General features: G+C 38.7%; 1 protein-coding gene across 6 annotated transcripts in view; it reads left to right on the forward strand.

Moving 5' to 3' along the window:
* Positions 1-16177, forward strand: part of LRRC4C (leucine rich repeat containing 4C) — a 900227-nt gene that overhangs the window by 734511 nt on the left and 149539 nt on the right. For all 6 annotated transcript variants that reach the window (XM_030560004.1, XM_030560005.1, XM_030560007.1 and 3 more), the window contains one exon: positions 7240-7326. The gene's annotated coding sequence lies outside the window, so the exon portion shown is untranslated. The remainder of the gene's footprint in view (positions 1-7239; positions 7327-16177) is intronic.

Here is a 16177-nt window from a genome sequence, read left to right on the forward strand (position 1 = left end):
CCAGGGCTTCAACTAACAGAGAATTTCTCTCTTTTTCCCATTGGGCCCATGGCATATTTCCTATAGGCACAAACATACAGTGAACAGTCTCAGTCATGGAAGTTATGTACAGCTCCAGCTGAATGATGAGAAATGGCCTAACAATTATTATTTATTTCCTCTATCTATAAAAACAAGTGTTTAGAATGACATAACATGGAAGTATTTTTCTCCCCATAGTCCATTCCCACTCTCATTCCAAGAGTAACAATGTTGAATGTTATGAAGAATTATACACAGAATAGACTATTAAGGGCACATTCAAGCAATTTGATTTGCTAGTTTCCAGGATGTTAGTTTTCCAGGACTGCCTTAAAATTTCTAAATAAAGTCCATCCTGTACCTCTTTGCCAGCTGCAACACTGCCTCTAATGGTGCTCTTGTCACCACTTACAGGCTAAATATGGTCAGGTATGGTTGGTACTTAAATGAGAGACCTACTAGAAAAACTGGTGATGGAATACTAAAGGTGTTCTCTTTCTCTCCCTGAGGGAATTCTGCACCAAAAAAGTAAAAATTCTGAACACAATATTTTAAAAATCTGCAAAATTCTGCAAATGTTATTGGTCAATAAATAAAGGTTGAGGCTCCAGCATGGCAGTGGGGAGCACAGGCCACTGGCTGCATGGACATGGACTCAGCGGTGAGGCTGCACCTGACTCTGACACAGTGCAAGAGCCTGCCCTGTCCCAGAAACAGCCTGGGGCCCTGCCCCTCCATACCAGGTGCACCAGATGTGGGCAGGCAGGATCAGTTCAGCAGGATCAAAGTGTGGAGGGGCTTAATGTGGGGGTAACCAGATGTGGGTTGAGAGGGTTCTGTGTGGGACAATCTGGGTACAGGTAGTTCAGTGGGGGGGATCAGGATGCACAGGGGTTCTGGATGTAGGGGGAATTGGCCTCTGCAGGAGTGAAAGTGGTTGGCGGTCAGCAGAGGGTTCTGGCTGTGGAGGGATGGGGCTCGGCAGGAGGGTCAGGGTGCAGAGGGGCTCTCGATGCAGGGGGTGAGGCTTGGCAGTACCATCTGGGTAAGGGGAAGTCCAGATGCACAGGGTTTGGGCAGATGCGGGAGGAGCATCCCTTGTAGTGACTCCTTCCTCTGTGGCTAAAGAACTTACAGCTGAGCCTGGTGCATGATAGGAGCCATTGGCTGAGGCTTTTCCATCCCTGCCTCCCATACCCCACACTGATTTACCTCTTATGACTGCTCTAGGCACCTGAAACAACCCACCCCACACTGCTGGGTAGGGGTGCATGCACATTCTTGCAGCTTCCCTTCGCTTCCCCATCAGAAAGTCTTTTTTCTGCAGCAAAGAAATCTGCAAGTATAATGAATTCTTTGTGCAAGTTTTGGTGCAGAATTACCCCCAGGAGTATCTTTCCTATGTGTGGACCCAAAGTCCTAACATGTTGTGAAGGGAGTATGTTGTGCTGCTTGCAATGTTATATTCCAGATTAAAGATGGCTGGGATTTTACTGACAAAATGATCATAGAATATCAGGGTTGCAAGGGACCTCAGGAGGTCATCTAGTCCAACCCCCTGCTCAAAGCAGCACCAATCCCCAGAAATGATCTTTCATTTGGAAAATGCTGATTTGCCAAAACCAAGTATGTTTCATAGAAACATTTTCGTTGTAACTAAATTCTGCCAAAATACAGGTTGGGTTCCAATGAAACAATGCCTACTAGGACTTACCTTGGGAACCTGCCTGATTTCATGCCAGTTTACTTGGTGGGCTGCCGAGAAGCCCAGGCTTGAAGGCTCCACGGCTCAAGGACAGCCCATGTCATTTGAACTGCTTCAGAGTTGGGAATCCTAGAACTTCCAGATTCTCTGCTCTGGAGCTGAGAGCCTGGCAGCCCTGAAAGCCTTAATTCTTGATCAAGGTTTTCAGGGCTTCAGGAGTCCCTGCTTTGTGATAGGGGACTTTCTGGGGAGTCAGGGCCATCTAGGACATCCACTGGAGTGGGGGGAGTTCCTGGGAGTTGGGCAGCATGAGGGATCCTCAGGATTTGGGGTAAATGGCTGCTCAGTTTCATTCTTGAAAAAAATAAGCAAAATATTTTGACTTTCCAAAATGAAAAAAATTGGGATTTCCATAAGAAATATTAACATTTCAAGTTTTTGTTCTTTTTAGAAATGTCAGAATTTCCCACAAAATGGACATTCTGAGTTTTCACCATCCATGTGGTCATTAAAGAGTCCAGAGCATGTTTTTCTTTTTCCAGAGTTATTTAGCTGGTGATCTGGCCGAATTCTAATTTTTGTAATCATGTTTTGCCTATCAAAATTTCCATGCAGATAGATCTGGAGACAATATTCTTTGTTTCCTGTAGAAAAGTGTTCCATGTTGTCAGCTTTTAAGCTGAAGTTGTGCTCCTCTGCCACTGCTGGATATGTTTGTTGTTGGTGAAGTGATTCCTACATAATGATTTTTGATGCATTGTGATGAAAAGTACTATATGAATACAACAATTTCTGCTTTTGTTATTGTTAAATTTTTTTAAAAACCTATAGATGCTTTCATATTATAATGCCAATAACAAATGATGGACGATCTAAGGGACTAATGGTCATTAGCTCATATTAGCCAGTCATTAGTCCCCCAAGAAATTATCTGCACCTCCAACATTGTTGCTTACATGTTGCTCTAGTAGGGATAATTACAGTGGGATTTAATGTAATTTCTATTGAAGCTGGTTATCCATAGTATTTTGAAAGAATCAATTTAGGGTGGCTGAAGTGTAGATCCAACTAGAAAACTTTGGCACCAACTGCTAGAGGGAAGAAAGCTTCATTGAGGGCAGGGTGAACTCACTCTACAGCAGTGCCTCCCTGACCTGCTAATTGTGGTTTAGAGTCATTTCCTCACGCTGACATTTTTTCCCCCTTCTTAACTAAAGAGCAGAAGATTAGAAATACATAGTAGGTACCCTAGGCATGAACTGAAGCTATATATGGGAAAGGAAGGGAGAAAAAAGCAGGAAAGGTAAAGCAGATGTTACCAAGGGTAATCCTGTGAAAACAACAGTCTGTGAGGCTGTATGGTCTAGAAGTTAAGCCATAAATTTAAATGCATTAATGTTTGGCCTAGTAGTTAAAGCAGTGACCTCAGTGGGTTCAGGAATGAACTTTTCGGTTATGTTGCAAATTTTGAAAATGAGATACTAGGAAAATCAATTACTGTCTCTGAACCTCAGTTTATAGGTTTATAAAATGAGTATAGCAAGTGGAAAATGGGGGATGACATATTTGGGAAAATCGCTCTCCCCATTTTTCATCAAAAATTCAAAATTTTAACAAAAATGTGTTGACATTTTGAATTTTGTCAACCAGTTGTCAAAATGAACTTAATACTTGGTCAGTCTGAACACTCCAGATCCAGGCCATTCAGGTATAGATTAAGTGAACATCTCACAAACATTTCACAAATGTTTTTTCTCTTGAATTGGGGGAGGCTAAATGAGTTTGTCCTTTTGCATTCACTTATTTATAATATCCTAGCAAATTAATTGTAATTGAAACAGCAGATAAGAGACTGATAATAGAGAATGTTCTTAGAAAATACATTTCAAATTTGTGAGAGGTTTTTGTCATTAATTTTTTCGTACCAGAAACGTGAGTTTCCAAATTGGCAAGGAATTGTGAACATATAGTTTTTAATATTTCAGGCTGCATTTCTAAATAGTTAATTAGTTGTGAACTTAGAGCTTTAAATGTTGCATTGATGATTGGACAATTTTAAAGTTGAAACCTGTGCAAGAAAACCTGGGAATTCTTGTTCCATCACTCAGAAACTCCTCCTGATCAATTACCTTTTTATTTCTAACATCCATCTCCCTAAGGATACCTGGTTCTCCTCATTGGACTTGTCGTCATCTGTTGTTGCCCTCTCATTTAGTAACCGCTTTTCAATCAAATCCTCTTTGGATTTCTCCTCTTCCCCTCTGACTGTTTTCAGACCCTTTCCTTCTCCATTCTTCATTTCAGTCTTTGTCTTTCCTCTCCTTCCAACTGGCTATTACCTCTTTTCTATTTTTTTTAAATCTGACTGTGATGGTTGGTTCTCTTTTTGTCTCTCACCTTAATCCTATATATTCATCCTGAAAGATTTAAATTTCCATACTCACTTCTTTGATTTTTCCCTCTGAGGTCCCTTCTCATTAACCTTCTCACCAGACATGCCAAACTCACGGGGGGGGAAAATGCAGAAATTGGGCTCATTTTTGGCTTAATTGACTTGTGAGTTGTTTGTTGGCTAGTTTTTGGCTTGAAGCTTGTTTGGCTTGTAGCTTGTTGCCTTTTTTTTTTTTTTTTGATCAGCTCCCAGCAAGCAGGGGCAAGAAGGGGAGAGAGTGAGGGGTGCACAGATGGCCCACCACAGTCCCAGACTGCCCGCTGGGGGATCTAGTCACATAGAGTATTGGGGTTCTTTGGGATTGACTTGTTTTGGCCTTGTTTTGAAATGGGATTAGCTTGGCTTCTTGTGAAAGTTGGGGTGCTTATTTACCACGTGAAAGTTGATAACTGTGCTCCTCACTCAGTCTCCAGCTTTGGGCTGATTCTCCTATTAACTGTTCTGGGTCACTCTATTAAACTGCTAGTTGTTCAGTTTCTATTAATTCTATAAATTCTAGACCTGGTAGAATAATAGTCAGTGAATTCTAAACTTGTTGAATTGTGGCCCTTTTTCAATGCTTGAAGCCTTGGCAGACAGTCTTGACTCATAATTTATTTATGTATTTCATTGACTGTTAGTACCCTTACTCACATTACCAGATGCACTACACAAACACAGCAGTGAATCCAGGGCCTGGAAGGTGACAGAAGCATTTCCAACCCAGAGACCTACCTTCATTTTCAAGGCTTCTCATTGTTCGTGTGCTCTGCACTGTGCTTTATGACAGTTGCTCTGAGTAACACCTCACACAATGAATAATAATGTGTCATAGCTGTATATCATCAGACCTTCACTCTCACTCCTACTTCTATGCCTAACAAACTCCTCTGCTCCCACACTGTTGTGAGACAAAGGGCCAACATATATTTACATTCAACCAAAACATGGAACTCCTGTCTCATGTCACTTACAACCCATGGGCCTCATCCCTTGAGTTACAGGGTAACTATCCCATAACAATGGAAGTTGAGGGTGCTCAGCAGTACTTTTCAGAATCTGGACCCCAAAAATATGGGTGGGTACAGTACAGAGCAACACAAGTCCAAACAAGCAGAGTGGTTGTTAGTTCATTGCACTTGGGATGCATAATGAAACAGGTGTTTGAAGATTTTATTAAAAAAGAGAGGGACAGTGCTTAAAAGCTTACATTTTCCCCATCCCAAAATAGCTGCATGTTCTCCCAAGTAAATTTGAATCTTCTAGTGCACTGTCAAAGGCACAATCCCTCTGCACATTCCTCCCATACCAAATTCTTTTGCTGACCAGAAAGTTTAACTACTGAATTATAATACCCCCTGTGCACAGCCTCCCAGCTCATACTGCATGCTGATAACAAGTTAATTATCTTCTGCTCAAAGGATATAAATGCAACATCTTCAAATGACAAGAAAGTAGCTGGGGCAGGGGGAGAGGAAAGTACCACCATTGTCCTAATATCATTAAGATGACTTGAAAGATACTGATTATCTTTCAGAAACCCCATGGTAGGCTTGGGAAAGCCCCAAAATCTTAAGCACTCAGCATATATTCTATTTTCTGTGGCTATATTAACAAAGCAAAAGCATCCTTGTTTGAGGGTGTCTCCAGATGCACAGATGTAAAGTCAAAGAAAATTAGGTGCCTAACTCAATTAGGCACTTTTGTAAATCTGACCAGGTGCCGATCTGCATATGTAGGCATCTATGTACCTTTATAAATCTGGTCCAGAGGCTTCATTTACAGAATAAAGTTAACAGAGGTAATAGGTGAGTTTCATATCTGAGATATCTCAGATTTGAAAGAAACAAATCTTTGGAATTTATTAGTAAAAAGAAACCCAATTTAAATTGTTGCTTAGTGTAGCCTGATCTTCAAAAGGGCCACCTGCTACATAAAATTATGTGCATAAATGTTTGCAAGATCTATATATCTAGAGATTGGAAAAGAAGATTGTAGTGGTAGGTTCAAGGCCTGGCCCACAACTACTGTGGCTCTAGTCTTTTCATTATTGATCTTTTTTAAGATCTGTGTTCAGTGATTATGGCAAATCAAAAATTACTTAAGGGGATGGATTTTTTTTTAAAGAATACCAGATGTTTGGAATGTTCTTTTATTAAAATAGATCCCCTCGTGCAATTTTATTGCTCCTAACATATCTTGTAAATAAAGGTTACATAAAAGGATGCAAATATTTAAGGTAAGCATTCTGGAGATAGTCATGCACACACATACACACAATACATATAAACAAACAAATAAATAATACACAGTAAAGAAAGAACCAAACCAAATCTTGGCTCTAAGCTGTGCAGGGAACTGAAATTTCTGTTTTACCAGAAATACTGCAATTTCTAAATTTGTTTTCATTGCAAAATGGAAATAAATTTGGATAGAGCATGATTTCAAAATGAAAATCAAAAAATTCTGTTCTGAAATTGTTGAAATGGGATATTTCAACCTTATCCAAATGGTTTTCTTCAATTTTGTTTTTCAAAACAAAGATTCATTAAAATTCACATGTTCCTCTAGAACAGTGGTGGGCAACCTGCTGCCTGTGGACCACACTCAGCCCATAAGAGTAATCAGCTGGCAGGCTGCAAGACAGTTTGTTCATATTGACCATCCACAGGCACAGCCACCCACAGCTCCCAGTGACCGTGGTTTGCCAATCCCAGCCCATAGGAGCTGCGGGAAGACTATCAGCGTTGTAATGCATGGTATTTGCCAGTGCATTCTAATCTACTACATGGCAGCTAAGTTTATCAGCATTGTAAAAGGAATTCCACACTACTGAAGCAATTAAATGGAAACCATATGTAAAAGTGAGGAAACTCAGTTCCAGAATAAACTAGTGGAGAAGGAAGGGGATTATTATAGAAAATGACAAAGAAAAAACAATTCCTGCATGTAGCTAGAGATGCCCAAATTCCTACTTAGATGGACCAAGCCCAGACTTTCTCATATCACGGACTGTGCTTTCCTGCATTGTTGTGTAACCAATATGGGCAAGCTTGTAATATCTGTGTTTCTTTCCTTGCAGGTGTTGATGCCCTCTTCATCACCAGAAATCCTTCTCTTACGAGGCAGCTCTTCCCTAGATCTTGAAGATCGGATCAGATTTGTTAAGGTAGGGCTGTATGTTATGTTGCACCAGGCACAGTGAGAAGGAAAGATGGAGACAGAGAGGGAAGAAAGAACCAGAAAGATCTATGTATTAAAACCCTTATCACTTTCACAAACCTGGACTGAAGAGGCTTCCCATCTTATTATCCATGAACCTAATGGACAAACAGAATAGAATGAGAACAGTTCACAACAGTCAATTCCTATTACATGTTTTTAGAGAACCCTGTCTTAGTAGTATCTATACATATACACCTATATCAAGTATATTCCCCTTGGTCATTCCAGAGTATATGTTCATATTTTTCCCCATATAATCCTCAGTGTATTGTATTTTAAAGAAAGTCAAGATGTATACTGCTCGGATAACAATCCAATATTCTGGCATATCATGGGCAGCTATATATATATATATGTATGTCTGTCTATCTAAAATACAGCTAATAGTATGACTCAGAAACCTTCTTGTAACCTCTGTGAAACCCAAATGATTTAAATACATAGTAGTTCCAGAAGTATATTTCAACACCGTAAGGCTAATTTGATTTCTGAACACTAGAAAACCATGCTGCATATATTTGAAGAAAGGAAGAGAGAGAAAGTAAAATAACCCTTTGTGAAAATGGGTTATTTTTTTCCTTCCTGAAGAATAGCTATTTTCCAATTATGTTTACTGCCACAGAGTATCAGGTATTATAAACATGTGACCTAACTTTTCTTTCACTTACAGAGCTGTAAAACAGGAGTGAACTATATAATGAGATTTCATACACCTTCATCTGAAATACCTGATACTGACTCCTCTGAAATAGATGGAACATTGGTCTGATCTGGAATGGCAATGAATTCATTGTTAAAAAAAAAAAAAGTTATCGTTTTTACTGGAGTTTTCCATACCCCTGCTATCAGGGGCGGTTCCAGGCACCAGCGCACCAAGCGCATGCCTGGGGCGGCAAGTTGCAGGAGGCGGCCTGCCGGTCGCCATGAATGCAGCAGTCAGGGAGCCTTTGGTAGCATGCCTGTGGGAGGTCTGCCGGTCCTGCGGCTTCGGCAGCAATTTGGCGATGGGTACGCCGAAGGTGCAGGACCAGCAGACCTCCTGCAGGCATGCGGCTGAATCCGCATTACCAGCGGACCTCCCACAGCCATGCTGCCGAATCCGCATTACCAGTGGACCTCCTGCACGCATGCCACCGAAAGCAGCCTGACTTCCATGCTTGGGGTGGCAAAATACATAGAGCCGCCCCTGCCCGCTATAAGATGGTATTGAAAGGGGATTGTGTATTTCAGATGTCCTGTGATCTTTATAGTACTGTTCAATTTCGATACAAAGAACAATTTTAATAAGAGCGGAAGAATAGGAAAGTGAAAGAATGGGGAGCTGGCCACTGTTTGGGGAAAGTTCAGAGAATTCAAGGTTAAGGCTGTTATTTTAACTATATTTTAATATATTTGTGTGCATATATGCAGAGCCTCACATCTCTCTTCATTGTGGGCTAAATCCTAAGGCCTGTACTCAGTTTTTAATCAGCAATTACTCAGGCAAACACCTGTTAAAGTACAGGTATGTTCTATAGCATACATCGATCTCAAAGCATTTAATGAAATCGAGGGTTGGTCTATTCTGAGAACTTACATCAGCATTGCTATGTGTCTTGGGGAGGTGAAAAATCCAGTCTCATATCCTATTCACTTGACCACACTGCCTCAAGAATTGGTTATTAGAAAACAGTGTACAGTGCATATACATTACACCTAGGCTTGAAATAATTTGATTATTTTTTATAATTTTGATAGATAATATTGATAATTAGTTTTAAGCATTTAAAATAAATTTTCACAGTTATGTAAAATTATAGAGTTTGAGCATTTTTTTAAATTGACTTGTTTATTTATTTAAATAAATAAAAGACAGTTATTTAATAACAGTCAATGTTGACATTCAAAAAGTTAAAAAAGGACAAATTGTCACCATCACATGTCAAAATATACAAAGTATTTATCCTTAAATCAACAAATCAGACATAGACTAGCAAATGAACTGCAAAAACATTTGTAAGAAGCCTAATTCAAAAGTCTAAATCAATAGATTTTGACACGAATATGTTTTCAGGCAATTTTTTTCTTTCTTTGATTATTTGTAAATTTTGATTATTATTGATGGAAATAGTTTTATCAGTTTGTGTGTGTACAGTGAAATAGATATTTACCAACAATGATCATTAAAAATATAATCTTTATAAGCATAAAAACACTATTTTCAAATCTTAAACCCTGAACACGTCTAAACAAAGTTTTGTCCCACCTGCTAAAGGCACTTTTGCTTGTTGAGGATGAGGTATATGCTAGGTGTGACATTTTTAAAGAGGAGCCTTCTTTAATGTATATGGACAGAAAAAAAAAGCCTCTGAAAATGTCTTAAATGTTGGGAAATACCACTTATTTTATGTTGAGAAATCTCAAAAAAAGGTCAGGTATAATTTTGTGTGATCTCCAAAAGCTATGATAATCTTTTGGGCTTAGAACATGTTGATAAAATTTCAGTCCAGAGGTTAATTTATTTGGAAAGTTATAGCACTTGAAAATAGAGGCTTAAAATGAAAGTATCACCTAAACTACTGTGAAGTCTAACAACTTTCAGCTGTGAGTACTTGAAAAGAATGTAGGAAACTTCACCTAAAACAGATGTGTAAGGCACAGTTATTATATATTTATGCCATCAATATTTTTCCTCTTGGTAGGGATCCTCTCTATCTCTGTCAGGTTGTTCACATACAGACGGCTCCTGTTTCCTCACTTTATACCTTTCTTCAAGGGCTTCCATTGCTGCCTGCAAAGCACTATCCTTCTGGATGATAGGGACTTTGGAACCAGCTTATGTTCCCTCATCCTTGGCTCAGAGTTCTCTGTTAAGCAGTGTGAGGCCCTTTTCCTCCTCAGAACACATCATTCTGAACCTATGCTGAGCAAGGAAACAAGACAGCAGAACTTACACCTACATATTTTCTGCTTGGCATTGCAGAGCAACATGGCTGCTTGGTTGTCTTCTCATGAGTATTTTTAGGCATATATAGTTAAGATTTTAGTCTCAAGTAAATAAGAATTGTATTTTCCAGTCACAATAACTTCTTGGGAGAAGAAATTAAGATGGCTGAAACACTTCTGGCTATTTCTATGCATCATATTCTTGCTACTTAAAAAACATTGGGGGAGGGGGAATGTACTCTATTATGCATGTCGATGTCTTCTTGTCTTAGAGTTTGCAATCTTGTGAATGAAGTTTAGTAACAACAGAGAGATATTCTTCCTGTTTGCTCTACTGGCATTTACAAAAGTAGCTATACATAGGATGGTGTATGAAGATAATATTAAGGTCGAAAAATATGTCCCCATTTCCACCTGTAGAAATCTGGAGTGACTTCATTTAATTCCAAGAAGTTCCTCCTCACTTACACCAGTTAAATTAAATCAGACTCTGACCTCAGTGGGGCTCCATTTTGGTGAAGGAGTCCACTTTTGTGTGCCTCATACTGTAGTATCAGGACTTGAGGCTGCAAAAGTGACAAAACTTTGAAGTGGGAAATTTTAAATAAAGCATTTGGTTCCAAGCCATTTTGTGAATTAGAACTTCTGTGGATTTTTGTGGAAAATAGGGTCATTTATGAGTGAAAATTCGTCAATGTTCACTCATAATATTGTCAAAACATGACATGTTATAGGAAATTTGCAAAACGTGGGCATTTTCAAACACTCAGAATGAAATGGAAAAACCTTTTGTTCTTAATTTTTTTATTCTTCAGGGTGTGTGTTTGAATGTACACAATTCTCGTTGTTTGTTATGACTACCACTGTGAAAGCACATTTTGTCTGCCACTACGCCTTTGACTTTAGGAATTACTTTATAATTTGGAGAGCCCCAGATTGCCATGGTGGTAGGAATAAAGCTATGTATTCCTTCTGTATCTACGCTCATTGCTATAGGGGAAAATTAAACCAGTTTGTGATATGAATTTAATAAAGGACCTAGAGTCCCAAGATGTCATTTGTGTAATTTGTACCTAATGCCTATCCAATTTAGTACATATTATTTTGCCCCAGTCTTTCAGCATCCCTTGTTCTTGAGAGGGACAGCTACTTTGCCCTTATGCCTTAAATTCATAGGAACCTAAATTTATTTTAGTAAAACCCTGGGCACTAGACCTTTCAGTTTGGTAATATTACAGTCCAAAGAGATGCTTAGAAACAATTTAACTCTCTATATTTCTTATAACTTTGTCTGTTTATACCCTTTCATGAATGCAGTTTTTCTTCACTTCAATATTATTGATATATTTCTCCTCACAGATCCAGAGTACTCATCTCTGTTGCTCATTCTGTTCTCATTCTATGTGCAGTTCTCTCAGGTGAGAAAGAGAACCTCATTACAGACTGGAAAGGAGAATGTTGCCCCAAGAGTAGAGGGCTTCTTACTTAATTTCATAAGACTCTCAGTCACTAAATATTAGGCCCCTCTTGCAAAGAAACTCAGATGCCACTGAATTGATTTTCACAGATCAGCTGATCTTTCTATGCAGAAATTTGTTTCTCATTGAAGAATAGTGCACTAAAACACAGACATTTTTAACCGCAGATTGTGATATTTGTGTTTGCAGCTGTCCAGTTGGATTAGCAACACAAGTTTCAAACAAACATGCTGAGAATTTCACTGTGTGAAGTAGAATCAAGTTTACAAGGAAAATCTTTACAAATGGAAGATGTAGCATCTGGTATTTTCCTTCCAAGCAAATATTTTATAGATTAATAGCTTAACAGGGTTTAAGGACAGAGGAGACCAACAGAGCATTTAGTCTGATCTCCTGAGTATTTCAGGCCATTAAATATCACTGTTACTCCTGTATTAAGCCCAGTGACTTGTGTTTGACTTCTCCTTACCCACCCCTGTGTTCCAACAACTATATAGTGGTTAAACCGAATTTCACATCTGGGAATTGTGAATAGGATAAGATTAAATCTAAAATGAGCTGGGGGATCCTTATATATACAAAACAGTATGTCTAGACTCCTAATGTTGAAGGATTTGGAGCTTAATTTTGGTATTACTCACAATGGAATAAACCAATGATAATCAGTGGAATTGTATATGTGAAACATTGGTGTGAGTCAAATCAAAGTCAAGCTTTGATTTTCTTACTGTAGCACAATCTCCCGAAAATATACTACTGGATTCTCACCATCCCTTAGTTACTGAGGCACGCTGTTAAGTGAATTAGAGTAGAAAGGGCCTAATCCAAAGCCCACTGAAGACAATGAAAAGTTTCCCATTTACTTCAACAGACTTTGGATCAGATTTAGGCAATTTTCTTTCTTATTAAAAGTATCAGACTGAAAAGAACCAAAAATGACAGTGATGTTTCTATGCACAAATAACTTCTTGTCAGCAATGTTTTATAAGGAAGAAGGAGGATTGTTTTCTAGAGTTGTTTTTGTGACTATATATAAAGAAAGTGAAATGTAATTGTGTCAGAGAAGATAAATAGCTCTGAAACTGACTCTCACTGTCCTTTTTATTAGCAACATTGTCTAATTTTCCTTTTTCACTCCTCTTTCTGTACTTTTGTTATACCAATTATATTAGACCAGTAAAAACCAGCAGGATCTTATTAAAGGGGACAAGACAAAGATGCCATATTTATTATGATAACAATTTGATTTATGACTAATAACTAATATCTTAATTCTTATACACACACATTATACCTAATACCTATACACACACACACACACACACATCCATCAGATGTTCTGCAGCTGCTGCATAGTTACCAGTCCTGAAGATGCTTAAGTTCATAGCTTGATTTTGTAGCTTGGGTTTGTAGCTTGTGGTGGCTAACTGGCCAGGAAAGCCAGGCACAAGGACAAGCTGGATCTCTGTTGGGCAGGCACTGATGTCCTTCCATGTTGTCAGCAGAATGTTACCCATTGTCTCTCATCTCACCGTTCTTTTTTATAGGCTTTGAGTTTCGATTCAAAGTCTATAGGTCTTGCTGTGTCACGCTGCCTCTGGGTTTAGATTGATCACCTATCAATTGCAGGCGTGACTTTCAGCCTTGAACCTGACTTTGATCTTCCTTCTGTTGTTCTATTGTCCTTTTCTTTTTAGGGTGGATGCTTCTTACTTTGTTTAGGGCTGTTGTCTAGGTCTTCAGCCATTGGTATTTGAACTTTATCTCATCAGGACAGGCTGGGGCTGGAGGTTGATTCCGTTATTCATACATACCTCATTCACACATCTAAACTAAACTAATAAGATTACAGCAGGGTTTGCAAAAATGAAGGTTGGAGGAAGCTTTTACAAAATGGAGTGAGTGTTTTAAAATGGGGTTTGAATTACAATATGGAACAGAAGTTACAGTGTAGACAAGTGTAGTGAATGGTGAACAGAAGTTACATTAAGTGAACAATTAAAAACAATTTCATTTATCAGTTCTACACTTTGCCAGTTTTTGCACTATTTCTTTCCCCCATCTGCAGGCTTTTCTGATTGTGCAGTTGATGTCTATCTCACCATATTAATCTACAGGTCATCAGCATTATATTAGAATATTTGTTTTCCCAAGGACTAAAGATATTTCTCTTCCAAGTTATTGACAATGTTGACTATCTAGTCTTTTACCTTGAACCATTCTCAATGCCACTCTGATATAGAAGTTCAGTTCTTTAGCTCCAATTTCCTGCCTATAAGGGACAATTGTGTTATTGCAGCCTGCTATTATGTTGCCAGTCACATCAACACTTGCTGCACATGCCAGTAAGCATTGATATTCTCCCTTACCTAGGATCAGGGAAACCTGTCCAGTTGATGAGAAACAAATGTGAATTGTTTCAGTCCATTTGTCAGAATGCTACTAGTTATCTTCACTGATCAACCTCTTGGTCCAGAATCCTCTTGGTCCTTAAATGGAACTGGAAATCATTGAGACTATGATCCTGGCCTTTGTCCATGTGCATCACCAGCTGCAAGATAATGGACTTTAGCTGCATTGGTAGGAGTGGTCTGTGGCTTCCTATGAGCAGCCAGAAATGCTAGTTGTCCAGGGGCTTCACCTCTGAAGCATCCATTTAGGCCATAAGCTGTGCCTTCATCATTCAAACAGCTACTACCTTCCTTAAGACCTTCCTTCTACCTAAATGGATCTAAAGTGAATGATGATGTAAAGATGGAAGTAGAGTACATATATCCCTAGTCACTTCCTTCCCCACTTGGCCTTGTCTGTGTCAGTATTTGTGCTTTGTAAGTGTGTGGATGGATGTCTAGGTGGTGTTCTATTCCTTCCACATGATCCAAGATATCTCCAATGGTACTTCCATGTGAAATGTAGAACTACTGTAGAAGTGGATTTTGCATAAAAACAGCATAAAACAAACTTGAGAAAACAATTAGTATAGTGTCAGGGGAAAATATTTCACCCAACCAATTTTGACTAACTTATAACCATTTACTTGCATGATGGATGTATGCATTGATTAATGATTAAATGTGCTGATATTTTTAAAAAAATATGTTTTAAAGATGTTTGGCACCTAGCTGACTAACAAGCCTGGAAATCCAATAGTACAATTTAATTCCAGGTCGCTTTGAAATTATGTTCTGAGTGACTACTCATTTTATTGTCTTTGTTTTATTTGTTGATAAACTATAGTAAGCATATTAAAAATAGCAATTTTAAAAGAGGAAATTATAATTTTAGTCTAATTAAGAATGGCTATACTGGGTCAAACCAATTGTCCATCTAGCCCAGTATCCTGTCTTATGAAAGTAGCCAGTGCCAAATGTCGCAGAAAGAGTGAACAGAGCAGGGAAATGTATCAAGTGATCCATCCTCTGTCATCCAGTTCTAGCTTCTAGCAGCCAGAGGTTTCAAGACACCCAGAGAATGGTGTTGCATCCCAGACTATCTTGACTAATGGCCATTGATGGACCTATCCTCTATAACTTTATCTAATTCTTTTTTTGACTCAGTTATTTTTTGGCTTTCACAACACCCCCAGGCTACGAGTTCCACAGGTTGATTGTGTGTTGTGTGAAAAAGTACTTCCATATACACCTCTACCCCAATATAATGCAACCCGATATAACACAAATTTGGATATAACGCAGTAAAACAGTGCTCCAGGTGGACGAGGCTGCACACTCTGGTGGATCAAAGCAAGTTTGATATAACGCAGTTTCACTTATAACACGGTAAGATTTTTTGGCTCCCAAGGACAGAATTATATTGAGGTAGAGGTGTATTTGTTTTAAGTCTGCTGCCTTTTAATTTCATTGCATGACCCCTGTTTTTTTGTATTATATGAATAGGTAAATAACACTTACTCACTTATTGACTTTCTCCACACCATTCATGATTTTATAGACCTCTATCATATTGTCCCCTCATTCATCTCCTTTTCAGTCTGAAAATCCCAGTCTTTTAAATCTCTCCTTGTAGCTCCTTGTATTTAATCTCTCCATACTCCTAATCAATGTTGGTGCCCTTCTCTGTACTTTTTCCCATTCTATTATATCTTTTTTTTGTAGATGGGGTGGTCAGAACTGCACTCAGTATTCAAGGTGAGGACATACTGTGGATTTATAGAGTCTCATTATGATATTTACAGTCCTTTATATATCCCTTTCCTAATAGTTCCTAACAGTCTGTCAGCTTTTTTGAGTGCCTCTGCCGTTTGAGCAGATATTTTCAGATAACTATCCACAATGACTCCAAGATCTCTTTCTTGAGTGGTGACAGCTAATTTAGACCCCATTATTTTGTATGTATAGTTGGAATTGTTTTCCAGTGTGCGTTACTTTGCAT

The sequence above is a fragment of the Gopherus evgoodei genome, chromosome 4 (genome assembly GCF_007399415.2).
Source record: "Gopherus evgoodei ecotype Sinaloan lineage chromosome 4, rGopEvg1_v1.p, whole genome shotgun sequence".
NCBI classification, from domain to species: Eukaryota; Metazoa; Chordata; order Testudines; family Testudinidae; genus Gopherus; species Gopherus evgoodei.